The following is a 15,102-nucleotide window of genomic DNA, read 5'->3' on the forward strand; positions in this document are numbered from 1 at the left end:
CATTTCCTTGCATCTCCGAACATGGCACTGGTTTCTGATGAGTGTGATGGGAGATTTGACCCATTTTTAAAAATAAACTTTTTACAGAGAGTTGCACAGATAGTGCAAAGCTCCCATACACCCAACACTCAGTTTCATTTATTAGAAACATCTTAACATTAGTTTGGTATATTTGTTGCGATTAATGACCCAATATTCATATATTATTATTAACTAAATTCCATACTTTATTCAGATTTCCTTTGTTTTCACCTAATGTTCTTTTTCTGTTCTGGGATCCCATCCAGGATAACTTATTACAATTTATTTGTCGTATCTCCTTAGATTCTTCTTGGCTATCACAGTTTCTCAGACTTTATTTTTCATGACCTTGGCAGCTTTGAGGAGCACTGGCCAAGTATTTTGTATTAACAGAATGTCCCTCAATTGGGATTTGTCTGATGTTTCTCTCATGATTAGGGTGAGGATATGGATTTGGGGGAGGAAGACAACAGAGGTAACGTGCTATTCTCATTACCTCACATGGAGGGTATGTGCTACCAACCTGACTTAGCATTTGTTGATAGTCTGACTGAGGCAGTGTTTGCCAGGTTTTTCTATCACAAGGTTACTCTTTCATTGGCCTTCCCATACTACACTCTATAGCAGTGTGTGCATAGCCCACACTTAAAGAGTGGAGGGTTATGTTTCACACTGTGACAGTGGAGTATCTACATCAATTATTACAAATTCTTCTATACCTGAGATTTGTCTACTCTCTCCCATTATTCAATCATTTATTTAAGTCAGTATGAACTCATGGATATTTATTATATACTTTAGATTATAATCTAATATTATTTTATTTGTTTTTCTTAAATTGGCCATTGGTGCTTTTTCAGTTGAGTTCCTGTGTCCCTTTGACATACTCCCACTATTGTGGGGTGTGATTTTAGCACGCTGTTACTTTCTGGCACTACTAGTACTTCCGAATCATCTTATGTAGTCCCTCCCTGGTCCCTAAATTGGATAATGCTTTTTAACTCTCATCATAAAGATCAATATTGAGAAGGACACACTGAGTGTCCATTGCATAAAGACCTTGTGTTAGGAATACGACTTTTTAAAAAGCCTCTTTTTGGATAGATCTTTTGCTTTACCTGAGAAAATTAGACAAATACATATAATAGCATAATCCCATTTATTAAACATAATATTAGCCTAAAAAGAAAAAAATCCACATAGTAGTGTGTACTCACCCTTCAATCCCCACCTGTGAGTATGGCCTGGATACTCATAAGAAGGGGTCAAATGTGCTGTGTAGGAGGGGATTCTGAGGCTGGACAAAATAGGAGGAATGTCATCTAGAAAGCTATCACTAGAAACATCTGGCTAAGGAGAAACAATGATAACATAATCAGAAGAGAACTTAGAACCAGCAAGTTTCCTCCAGCTGTGAGTTCAAATTCAACTGCCAGAAGTGTACATATCACTCCTGACAGCCCCTCTGATGTTGTGACTCTTCAAGGACTTTTGAGCTCAGCTAATAATTTTTCAAATAAAAATCCCAATATACACATATAACAAAAAAGATACGTAAAAATTTCTTACAGTTATATTATTTGAGTTTTTATATATATATAACAATATGTTATATATAGAACAAATTCAACAAAAACTCAAATAACTGTAAGAAATTTTTACATATCTTTTTTTTTTTTAGATAAATAAACTGAAACCCCAATACAAAGTCAAGAATGTTAGAGCTGGACATGACCTGAGAGAGGTCTGTGACCTCCTGGGAATCACTCCACAGTTAGTGTGAAACTAGATGCCAACTGTCTTGAACTTTGGATCAGAGCATTTTTCACCACAGAGCTTTGCTTCATTGAATAACTTATTTACACATTCCACTCATCCATTTATTCTACAAAAAGAAAATTTAATAGCTCCTTCATGCCTGACACTGTGCTCAAGTTTGTAAGTACAAATTTTGAGAGTTTGCACTACTGTAAAGAATTGAATAACAAAATTAGATAAACTGCCACCAGGTGGCATAAATCTTCATACTGGCAAGGACGTTTGTAGGTAATTTGTAGTAACTATTCAGTTTTTCCTCTTAGACTTTTTTATGTTTTATTTTTTCAAATTCAGATGGTGAGAACTGGTCTGAATGTACAATTCAGTCTTACCGTTTTCCATCAAGGTGTCACCAATCTTCCAGTCTCCCAGGCAGAAGTCTTTGAGGTATGTTTTGGTTTCATCTTCTACTTATTGAGTCACAGCTTATTCAGACTGGCTGCTTTCCTCATCTTTAGCTACTTTATAAAAACCTTCAATTTAGCAGTATCAGGGGAAAAAAACTACCTTGGGTTAGTCTTAGCCTACTGCAAGTTCACTGCTGCCTCTGAGCCTTTGCTCCTGCTGTTCCATTTCCCTGAAATTCCTTCTTCTAAACTCTTTCATCATTGACTCACCAATGTTCAACAAATATTTGAGTGGTTGTTATGGTGATGCTGATATATGAAATGCCAAACTATATACTCCCCTCCCATGCCAGGATCTGCTATGTCCCTCCCTGCCCTTCTGACAGTAGAGAAGTTCTAGTAGGTTAAATGGGTATATGATCAAATAATTGCTATATTAGGGGCATTTACCAGCCGTCGTGGTGACCAAAGTATCAGCTTTGCAGAGGTGATCAAGAAATAAATTGGTCCTTGGTTTAGGTATAAAGGTAAGTCAACTAGTTTAAATGGATACAGGGTCAAATATTGTCCTACACAGTGAGATAAAATGCCTTGGCACTTCAAGTCTGACAATTCTAGACTTTGAAATTTTAGATGGGAAGAAGGTTTGATGCATATAGGCAGGTGGCCAAAGTTGATTTTAAAAAGAAAGGCTGAAACCAGATTAAAAGGGCCCTTGAAGGACATGCAAAGAAGTTAGGACTTTATCTTTTAGGTATTAGAAACCATTACAAGATTTAGAAAGGGGATGACGTGAACAGATTTGCATTTTATATCCTCTCTGGCTGGATGTGGCATGGCTTGGAGAGAGGTGAGACCAGATATGTGCAAGCAGTTGGGAAATAACCCTAGAGTCTGGGTGGGTGGGGATGTTAAGGCCTGAACCAAGTAAAATCCATGCTGAAGGAGAGGCAGGGATGGATCTGAGACAGTCAACAGAATTTGGTGAGGAATCAAATATGGGAATAAGGAGAAAGTACTTTGTGACTGCCAGGTTCCTGGCTTAGGTCACTGAGTGAGGAGTGATGCCTTTAATTAGGCATAAAAGGATACAGGAGGCTGAGCAACTTTTAGGGGGTGGTGGTGGTAGTGGTGGTGGTGGTGAATGTTTTGAGTTTACTTTGAGATGACTGTATGATTATTTGCACTAATCAACTTCATACATTAATATGTAGGTTAGAATGAAAGGTCTCAGTAAAGAAAACTTTCTTACTACCATTCATTCATCAATCGATTTGTCAGCCAAAAGTGCCTCCTTTATGTCTTATAAGGAGTTAGGTGCAATAGGTATTATGAACCCTACATCCCAAATTTTCCAAAGTAGTTTTAATTTTCTACAGTTTTTTATTTTTGACAAATGCAATTCATTCAATATTTACTTAATATGACTAAATTTTTATATCTTGTAAGACTTTTCTTATAAGTTAATAAATCACTAAAAGGTTTAAAGTATGAATCCTGCAAGTAAGGTATTTGTAGCCTAATCCAGAAGAACTCCATACTCATTAGAGAACCATTTAGTGGTAAACTGCAATGTTGTAAGGTTTCCGGGGCATCCAGAAAGTGGCTCTCATTTTGGGTAGGAGGAATTAGGAAGGGCTGCACCAAGAAGCTAGAACTGCAGCAAGGATCTGAAGATAGAACAACAGCTGCAAAGTTAGACAGTGGGTGAAGAAAGCAGCATCGGGAAAAACATCTGGTTGGAATGACTTTGGTGTGTTCAGGGGAGATTGAAGACCTTGGCCTCTCTTGATTAGCCTTTTGGCTCAGTCACAGAGGGTGACTAAATTCATCTGAGGGGTTGTATAATTCCTATTACTACTTTCTTATATCTATCTTCAATTTGGGATCAACTTTGTGATGATTTGTCTAAGGTATAATGAAAATTTTTACTTGTGTGGTTTCCAGATTCTGTTTTTTCATTCCCTTCCTGGCATTTTTCAATTTGCATCTCATTCTGATTTTCAGCTTTTCTGACCTTAGTCATAAAAGCTTTTGATAAATTTTAGTATTCCATAATCACCCTTGTTTCTCCTTTTAGTAACATCCCCATTTGCCTGTGAGGTCCACATGTAGCCTTTTGAGGTAGTACAATTGAAACTTTTATTAAAATTAACTGTGAATACTAAGATATCTTAAAATATATCCTCAAGAGCTGTAAATGAAATAAACACTTGGTATTGAAAATCTATAATGTAATAAGGATATATAATAGTGCCTCCTGCACATTCGATAAATGTAGTTGGCATTCAAGAAACATTGAATGGATGAATTTTACACAATAACCTAAAGAAGACTGCATCTTCTTTGTTAAAAAAGTTTGTTCTGCCAGAGCAAGAAACACAGCAGGAGGCTCAGGGCATAATCTGCCAGGCCCGGTGCTTCTGCAAATGATTTCCTCTGGTTTTGTCCTCAGTCAAGGCAAGCTCTGGCTTCGTGGTGCTCTGAGGTGAGATGAAGGTCAGGGACCTGGTGTGTCAACTCCCTTCTCTCCAAGCGGCCCTAGCTCAGGGATCTGTATGAAACGCATCAAAACATCAGTCCAAGTGGCTGACATCCACTTCAGCTATTTGTTTGCAAATAGGACTTCTAAATGCTTTGAAAACAGTTTGTTCTTTAAAGTTGGTAAGCATTCCTTTTATAATTTGTCTTCACTCTTTTTGAACAAGCTACTAATATTACTGATAAAATAAAATGAAAATTCAACTAGCCTTACTTTGATGGTTGGTTATAAGTTCAAAATAAGCAAAGTCCAAATTAATGAGATTTTATTGTCTATGTATATAAGTTTACCTATATAGGCTTACATGTATGTGAATTAAGAATCATAGCAATTTAGCACTGGAAGGAAACATAAAAAAGAATTCTTTCTAGACCCTACATTTTGCAAATGAAGAGATATGTAACTAGTAAATTGTTCTTTTCCTTGCACCCAAGAGACTAGTTCTATATTTAAACACAATCCATAAATAGATTCCTTTACAGATATAATTTGCTGTGATTTCACAGCTCTGCTGAGCACATTACATGTTATGTAATGCTTTTACTTCTATTAGCTGTGTCTTAGCATCTCCTATAAATCTGCAGCCTCTTTGAAGGTAGAGATTATATTTATTTTTGCATTTCCCAGAGAACCTGCCCCAGCCCTATCCCCACAGCTGATTCTGGATTGCGCATCCAGCATCTGCAGGCGGCCATGAGCCTATGCTGAAATCAAGGAACCAGGCTCTGGGTTCCTGTGGGTCGCCTGTGGACTAGGCAAATTTTCCTCTGCTTCAGAACATCTGATAGTTTCTCTGGATTGCCTTGTGTATATTTGGAGTCCTGTTGTCTCTATTCTTCACCTGATAGTTATGAAGCTGTGCCCCTATGCTGAGGCCCACCCATCCCATTGTTTTCCCCATCCCAACCTCAACTGTCTTAAACTAGACTGGATTTGCCATTCCCTTATTTGGACACAAATTAGAATTGCTACCACTTCTCCACCCTCTCACCATTGTGCCCTTCACCTCCGCATGCTGTGTGGTAAATAACCCAGGCAGCCTGCAGTGATCCCACTCTTAGAGCTAAAGCTATTGCTTGCCTTGCACTGTTACATAACATAAATGAGTGCTCAATGATTTGAAAGAATAAATTTGGACATTAATGATTCACTCAACAAAGACTTATTGAGTACCTAGTATATGCCATACCACCATCACCTTATTCTCTGTGCTGGGATATAGCAGGGAATAAAACCAAGTCCCCGCCCTCATGGGATTACATTCTAGTCAGGGAGGTACACAATAAGCAAATAAACAAATAGACATATAATATAAAGTCACTGCTAAAAAGTAAGTGCTGTCACAAAATGTAAAGTAAGGAAAGGGAATAGAAAATGACAGGAGGGAGTGCTATTTTAGATAGGATAATCAGGAAAGGCCTGGACATAGAGACATGTTGGAATCATCTGCACATAGATGGTATTTAAAGCCATAGAGTAAGTGAGATCATCTGAAGAATAACATGCTTAGTGAAGAGATGCATGAGGACTCAGCCTGGGGCACTCCAACAGTTAGAGGTAGGGAAGATAGGGAGGGTTCAGGAAGGAAGGAAGGTTGAGGAGGAACAGCCAGAGAGGGAGAAGGGCAAGCAGGATAGAGTAGTGCTTTGGAAGCTGAATTGAGAAAGTATTTCAAAAAGGAGGACAATTGGCTGCAACCAAGATTGACATTTGGATTGGCAATGTGGAAGTTAATGGAGGTAAAGGCAATAGTAGCTTCACTGAAATGGAGGGGACTCTGATAGGAATCTTCAAGACAGAACAGGAGACGAAGAAATGGAGAGATGAATGTGCACTGTGCCTTTGAGGTACACTGCTACAAAAGGGAGAAGAAAAGAGGCAGTATCTACAAAGAGCTGTGAGACCAAAAGAGGCTTTCGTTGTTATTGTTGTTGTTCTTTTTTAAGATGGGAGAAATCACAGTATTTTTATGTGCAAAAACAAAGATGCAGGAAATAGGGAAAACTGGTGATACAAAACAGAGAGGGGTAAGTGTACAGGCAAGAGGCAGTGAGATTCAAAGATAGGACATTTCAAAAGAAGGCAAACTAACAGTAAATGGTAAATTAACCATTTTGGCAAGCATACATTTCATTTTGGTCTATTTTGCTTTCTCATCAAGTTGTGGTTAATGACATATATGAAATTTTTATAATAAGAAGAATATGATTGTGCAGAATTTTAGACAGTGGCTCTTCAGTGAAGTCATTGGTATTTTAATCAAAATGATTTGCAGGTTCTAATCCCAAAACAACTTGAAATTTCCAGCCCTCAGTGTATGGTAAATTATCTATCACATTACCGTAATTAGACCCATATAATTAAAACAATAGCAGCTTCTTTTATGTCTCTGTGGCACTTCTGCTAACAGGGCTTTAGTTCTCTCCAGTAAAGCCTCAGAGAAACCCAAATGGGAAAAGTATGACCCTATAAACAGAAAAGACAGCCTTTACTATTTGGGTTTTTCTCTTTATAGTACCTCAATTCTGAGTTCCCAGGCATAAATATAGGTAGAAACTGACCTAAAGTCCAATCTACTTTTTAGAAAAATATGTATTCCACAGGATGCAAAATTTAGGTAAGATAAATAAGAAACAAGATTTTCAGAACATCAGAGCTATAAAGAAAGACCACCCTCAGTGAGTATAAAACCTTAATTAAGACAGCTATGATAGATTCCTTTTAATGTGAAACCAGTGATTTTTAAAGACATTAAAGATCACCTATTTCAACCACTTTATTTTATAGATGAATAAACTCAGTGCCCAAATGGTTAAATAACTAATACAAAGATGCTTAGGTGATTAGTGGCTATATTGGGTGGATTTTAAAATTAATTTTAAAAAATTGAAATAAGAATATTTATTGAGTGTTTCCATATACCAGGCACTGTGCTGATCACATTACAGTCATACCCTCATTTAAAATTTATAGCAACTATATGAGGTGGATAATAGGAGATCTCTTCACCAGCTACCACTGAATTGACTTACTAACTTCACCACTTGTCTCCACTTTCTTCTTCGTTAAACACATTGACTGATGCTGGTACTATGTTAAATGCTTGAGGCTGGTAAATTTATTTGAAAATTTCTTTTCACCTATCCAATCTGCAGTCTGTAGTCATAATCTACGTTGGCATCAGTATCACCTGGGTACTTGTTAAAAATGCAGATTCTCAAACCCCAACCAGACTTACTGGATCAAAAACTGGGGGTGGGGTTTAACAATTTATGTTCTCCATTCAAGCGATTCTGATACATGCCAAAATAGAACACTACTTTAAAGGCTAATACAGGGGCCAAGCAGAAGCTCCTGGAGCTCCTTCCTCGTGCTACCAAAAGAGTAAACCAAAAGCAATACTGCATCCTTGAAGCACCATAGAGATCATTGCCACCACTGAAAACTTAGAAGCTATGTACTAGAAGCTATGTTTGTTTGGAGAAGTGATTCCCTTCATATTCAGATTTAACATACAAATTTGACTGGATTTTCGTGAATGGCAATGGATTATTAAAACTCAACCAATGGTTATTTCAGTTAAGCTGCTGTTTCAGCTGTGGCCTTTTTTATTGAAACAAACTGACACCTCTCTTGGCATCTAACATGTAGTCATTAAATTAGCCCATTTTCCCAGTATTCCAAAGAACAATCTTGTCTAAGGCTTATGTCAGCTCTTTGGCTCTGTGCCAAAATTAGGCCCACAAGGACCTTAACTGTTCTAACACCTCATGGAGCATCACATTAGTACACTACATCTGTGACATTTTACTGTTAAGATTTGCATAGCAGGGAGTAACAGATACCCTAGAAACCTTTAAGGCACATGTGTGGCAGTAGCTGGAGGAGAAAATCCATGAACATTTAGGTGCCTACCATCTCAGCAAAGTTTCTAGAGTCAGGTTGTTTTCATCATATTGGATTATTCTGTCCAGAGGCAAACATTGTGCGCCTTTGTGCCCCTACCACTGAGAAAGAGGCACAATGTTTAGTAGGTGTCTTTGGATTTTTGAGGCAACATATACTACGTTTGGTTGTTCTGCTCTGACTCATTTAGTCACTGACCAAAAATATTTCCAGCCTTGAATGGAGTCCAGAGCAAAAAGAAATCCATGGTTGGACAGACTTTAGTTATAAGAGGCTCTGGCTCTGCAATTTCAGCTTTTCTAAACCAGTGGATCATAGGTTCTTTTTTTTTTTTTTTTTTTTTTTTTTTGAGACAGACTCTGCCGCCCAGGCTGGAGTGCAGTGGGGCGATCTCGGCTCACTGCAAGCTCCGCCTCCCGGGTTCACGCCATTCTCCTGCCTCAGCCTCCTGAGTAACCACCACGTCCGGCTTTTTGTTAACACGGGGTTTCACCGTGTTAGCCAGGAAGGTCTCGATCTCCTGACCTCATGATCCGCCTGCCTCGGCCTCCCAAAGTGCTGGGATTACAGGCGTGAGCCACCGCGCCCAGCTGGATCGTAGGTTCTTTAAGTGTCTGTGGCAGATAAGGAATCTAAATGGAGCCTGCTCCTGCACCAAGTTCGACTAAGAGAATCACGGTGTGAGCCCGTAGGATTTTGGAGCAAGTCTATGACCTCTTTATCAAGTCACTATTTTCCTTCTGAAAACAGTTTGTGGCTTGCTGCCAGGTCCTGATAGGAGTGAATACCTGACCATAGGTCTACAAATGACCTAAGCTTTCCAATATCAATTGATTGTTTGGATCCAGCTGATCATAAAGTTAAATGTGTCTAGAGATGCTCCATCAGCAAATAAAAGTGCTGTATATGACACCGGGCCTGAGCAAAACCCGAAGGCAGTGTTAAGACATTAATAGGACTTGTTTCCACTCCTATGAGTAGAAGACTGCTCATTACCTTTTCTCCCTCAGTTTGCACACATGGCCCCGCGGGAGTTCCCTATATCATACTGCCTGCAGAGAAAAAAATTTGGTTCTGCCCAAAATGGCACCAGACATTCATGGGTGACATGAGAGGCAGTGGAGAAGGAAAATCTTCCCACTAGATTAAACTTCAAATGAACTTGAACTTCTCATGGTGAACTTCACCTAGAAAAAAATACTTTGCTTGAGGAAACTGCTCTCAGATTATCAATTTTAACCATTATGCCATTGGAATCATAAGACATAAATAATAACACATTTATATTAGTAGGTAATCTACTGAGTTCAATGGAAAAATTGACCCAGCTTGAAAGTATAGTCCACTCTGAGAACTTATAGCATAGCAAATGGTGTACATTCTTTAATCAAACACCATCTGTTTTAATAAGCTACGCCACAATTATGTTGTCTAGCAAACCACCCAAAACAGTGGTGTAGAGTAATAAGTATTTCTGGCTGACACATCTAAAAGTCAGCTGAGGTTTGGCTGACCCAGCCTGGCTTTGGGAGAGCTTGGCACCAAATGTCTCTCATCCTCCTTGGACTACTTGCTGCACAAGACATGCTCTTCTCGTGGTGAAAGGCAGCAGTTCAAGAGAGCAAGCCCAGTTACGCAAGCTCAGTTCAAGCCTCTGCTCAGGTCATGGTCACTAGCATCCTATTAGCCAAAGCAAGGCATATGGGCAAGACTAAATTCCAGGGGTTAGGGAATATACTTTTCTCATCAAAGAGGGGGACAAAGGTGAATATTTGCAGAACAATTCTAATCTACCATACTACCTGAATTTAAAACTGGAATTTTTGTTTTTACAAAAATATTATTCAGTATGTTGTCAAAGGGCTGCACTAGTACAAATAGTTGATTCAACACAATTTCACAAATATTCACTGAATGTTTTTTATTTGTTGGGCACTGTGTTAATCATCCAAAATTTAAGGATGGATAAGACATAGTCCCTGCCTTCAAGAATCTCACAGAAGGAACTGTAAACAAAATTTGATGTGATGAATGCAACAAAAGCCTTTACAATTCTCTGAGGTTGGTGTTGTTGCCATTTTACACAGAAGAAACTGATACTCATAAAGATTAAATGATTTGTCCAACATTATTAACAGATAAAACTGAAATTCAAATTTCAGTTTAAATTTGGGAGTGGGAACTAAAACCTTAAACTCTTCCTGTCATTCCACATAACCTTCCCCTGAAAGTGAGCACAGAGGTGATCCAGTCTAATACCTCACTTGATACTGGGCTCTTGGTATCTGTAAGGTGACATAATGCCAACATCTTGGTGAATTGACCCCAGGATAACAGATTTAGAATGAATTACATATGCTTTCCCCTGCTCCATAATTCTACTCTTCTTACTCTGGTTAGATTTACTTAGAGTGCCCATCAAACTAATCTTGATAATAATATTAAGCAGTAAGTCAGATTTGCATACCTCTTTTGAGCTAAGAGAGATCTTAGATGCTGGAGGATGCTTTAGTCAGGCTGCATATTTTTAAAATATGTGAGTCACAGGCAATAACTCTTTAGCAGATAGAACTTTTGTTAATATAAACAATTTTGATGACAAAGGTATAAACTGAACAGACCATTGTGTCCTTCATTTCTGAGAAGTAAAATGTCTGTGGTCAGTAATCAGGTATCCTGAGGGCTAGTGTGTAAGTATAATTATGACTTTCAGCTCTATTAGCCACTGTGAAGCTATTACTGTAATGTTTTATTTTAATATTTTCTTAATGTGTATCGTAAAAGTTTCAATATAAAATGACTCTTCATATTTGTGCAGAAGAATTTTCATGAGTTTGAAGAATATTCACCATAACCCTATTGAGGCAAATTATAGGTACCATATTATTGTTTCCATGTTAAGAAGGAGAAACTGGAGAGAGAAAGAAAATATGCGCTTAACTTGGGTAAAGTACCAAGTCACTGGAAAAGTCAAAGATAGGACTGGAGTCTAGTTATTACTAGCCTGGATAGTAGATTTTTGGTTCTTGAAACAAAACTTTTAGGGAAGTATTAAGGGCACAAAAATAAACTCAACCTCTAAGGCTTAATTTTGTGTGGCTTGTCAGAAAAAGATTGAATCATCACATTTAATGCTGGGGCAAGAAACCAGAATAATTATGAATATTAGAAAGGGCTCAGAAGCTTGTTGAATCACAATATTTCTGTGCCATCATTTTATACTGAAGGATATTTATGTTCCATTTATTTTTTGCAGTGAGTTTCACGTTGGTTGTTTGGGGTTGATTCCAGTACGGTCCAGTGATGGTTAGGGTAATACTAAATGACAGTGTTTTGTTACTTGAGTTCTCCCTCTTCTTTCACAACTCCCAAGCTTGTCAGTACTTGAAGGATCGCTTCCATGGACGCTCAGCATTGAAAGTGTGTCTCAGTATTGAGAGTTTCTTTCTCAAACAATCCCAGTCAAAGCTTCATACCTTGCTTCCCTTTCCTGAGGCCTGAGCACTGGAACTGGGCTGGACTGGGCCCATTCTTCAGGTAGCTTGCAATATTAAATGTGTTAGAAAATACTTTCAATAGACCTCTACAGAATCAGGAAAATAATGACAAGAAAAATACATACATCATTCCTAATTTTAGGTCTAGATACTCAGAGAATAACTGCCTTATTTAAAGTGGGCAAATACCCTTAGAGAGCTTTAGGGGCTGTTTCCACCTGTGTGCTTCTGAGGCAGAAACAGATTCTCAGGTGTTTATCTTCTGAAAGGAAATTTGTTTACACAAAAGGGAGGTGAGGAGATGGCATGATATTTTAGAATGACTTGTCTATGGACTATATGAGCAGACCACTGGCATAAGAAACTAGATCTATTGGAAATTGATATACTTTCTTTTTAATTTTTTTGTCTTATTTCTAAAGAGACAAGTGGATGGAAAAACTTTTTGGCCCTCTTCCTTAGGATCAGAAGGTAAACATCTTCTCATCATGGGATGGATTATTTGGAAACAAGTCCATTAAAGAGAGCAATTTGAGATGGGAATACTCAACCTATTTTCATGCCAATAATGGATCCTTCCTCATGGCTGTGTTTAAAAATTTCCTCAGCCTGCTTGGAAGGACTGGAATTTATCAATTTAAGCATTTCCGTGACATCAGTTTTGTATTTCTCCACCTGAATTTCACAAATGCTTTTAGCTAGAAGGCATTTTTTCAGAATATTTAAAAAAGGTCAAAATAGCAAAAGTTTACAAGATTATTTTCTGTTTTTGGTTTTTTTTTTTTTCCTTTTGGTAAAATGAAACTGCTTCAGTAGTCAATTGCCAAATGATCTATTCTAATTAAATAATTGTTTTCTTAATTATTTCCATGGCTTGCAGGGTTATGGTTTTTAAAAAAATTAAGTCCTATAGAAAACTCATGTAACTTGCACTGAAATTTTTTGCAAATACATTCCTTTCTCCTTTAAAAATCCTTTCATGTTTGTCTCCTGTAGAGATTGAATTACTTGTATATCCTTCTTGTTTTAAGGCAGACTGTTCAATTTCTTTCAGTTTGTTGATTCAGTCATCACTTCTAGTATAAGTATAATTCAACTAAACTTATTATTACGGGTTTTTTTTTTTTTTTACTCTTTCCTCTCTTTATTTTGGGAAATTGAATCGATATGCTAATGAATTTATTTTCTGTGAGGGAGCCTTATTGTTCCTGTAATGAAGATTCCTAATTTATTTGGACATCTCTAGATACAATTTAATTGTTTTTTTGGTGGTTGAACTTTTTTCCTTTGGATAAACACCTATTCTGTGCCTTTCCCTTTCTGTACTTTTCTTTATTCATGGTTCAGATGGTATTGCTCAACTATCTAAAGGAGAATTCAAACATTGCTCAGGTGAGATTCAGGTTTTTTGGTCCCATAATAGGGAAAGCAAAAATGATTATTAGATGAAGTACATGCAAATGAAAAGCAGAAGTTGAGATGGATGGAGCTGATTTTATTTCTAAGTGACTTCAGAATGCCAGTATCAGGGCTAGAACTCAAATGTATTCCCTCTGATTTCAGATCCTAGATTTGTTTATTGGCTCTGTTGTCTCAGTGGTCCATTGGCCAGGTTTGTTTTCTTCTGAGGGAGAACAGTAGCTGGAAACAAATAGAAACTAGTTTACATCTTCCAGGAAAGATTTTGCCCTGCTAACTTTAGCTCCTTCCTCAAAGTTGTTAAAAGTCTATTGGCATGCTGAAGGAAAGGCATTCAAGTTCTTCATCACTAATGAATTAATTAATCAACACACATTACTACCCACTATGCCAGATACTGTGGATATACAAAGATAAATACAAATAACACCCTCTGTTTATTAAGCAAACCCATTTCTAGGAACTTCTTTTGTATCTTCTTTCTAATTTTCACAACCATCTTTCAAGGGAAGTATTGTTATCCCCATCCCCATTTTACAATGAGTAAACTGGTATTCAGAGAGATGAAGTGACTTGCTCAAAGTCACACAACTAGTAGATAGCTGAATTGAGATTTTTAACTCAGGTCTGATTCCGAACTAATTTTCATAGATCCTGCTCATTTACTTTTCCATTTATGAATAGAACTTGATCTCTGCCCTTAGAAGATTACATGTACACAAAAAATCACATATTGGATGATTCCATTTATATGAAATGCCCAGAATATGCAAATCTATAAAGACAGAAAGTAGTGTAAGAGTTGCCTAGGGCTGGGAGTAGGGGAGTAAGGAGTGACTGCTAATGGGTATAGGATTTCCTTTTGAGGTAGAAAAAATGTTCTAAAATTGTTTGTAATGATGGTTTCACAGTTTTGTGAATATACTAAAAATCATTCAATTGTGTAGTTTAAATGAGTGAATTCTATGGGATTATAGCAGAATAAAGCTGTGCATGTATTTTTTCCCCCAAGGTTAACAGTGTAATGAGGAAGATAGATCTATGAACGGCTAATATTTCCAGGCAACATAAAAACAAATATGAGCAATGCACTCTGGAAACTCAGGGGAAGGTGTAGTTGTTAAGACCAGGAAACTGGGAGGTGGCTTTATGGAGCAGATGGCTTTGGAGCTGAATCTAAGAGCAAAATTAGAATGTTGGTAGGCAGAGAAGAGTGGAGGCTGAGAAGTCAGCATGGGCACAGTCATAGGTCCGTGAGAGGACTGGGTTTTTCTGTAAGAATGGCAAATCATCCAGCTGGAAGGCGATGAAAGGTGAGTGAGGAATGCAGAAGGAAATGAGGTTGGAAAGCATCTGACTGGAGTGTCTTGAGTGCCATGCTAAGGAGCTAAACTTCATTCTATATATAATATGGGGGATCTTTTTCACAGGTGGGAGATACTGTTTTTTTACATTTTTATTTATTTATTTATTTTTAATTGAAACAAGGTCTTGCTCTGTCACCCAGGCTGGAGTGCAGTGGCGTGATCATAGCTCACTGTAGCCTTTAACT

General features: G+C 37.7%; 1 protein-coding gene across 9 annotated transcripts in view; it reads left to right on the top strand.

The window, feature by feature from the left end:
* Positions 1-15,102, top strand: part of LACC1 (laccase domain containing 1) — a 171,234-nt gene that overhangs the window by 23,633 nt on the left and 132,499 nt on the right. For all 9 annotated transcript variants that reach the window (XR_010136685.1, XR_010136680.1, XR_008512645.2 and 6 more), the window contains exon 8: positions 2,134-2,226. The gene's annotated coding sequence lies outside the window, so the exon portion shown is untranslated. The remainder of the gene's footprint in view (positions 1-2,133; positions 2,227-15,102) is intronic.

Source organism: Pongo abelii, chromosome 14 (genome assembly GCF_028885655.2).
Source record: "Pongo abelii isolate AG06213 chromosome 14, NHGRI_mPonAbe1-v2.0_pri, whole genome shotgun sequence".
In the NCBI taxonomy this organism is placed as follows: domain Eukaryota; kingdom Metazoa; phylum Chordata; class Mammalia; order Primates; family Hominidae; genus Pongo; species Pongo abelii.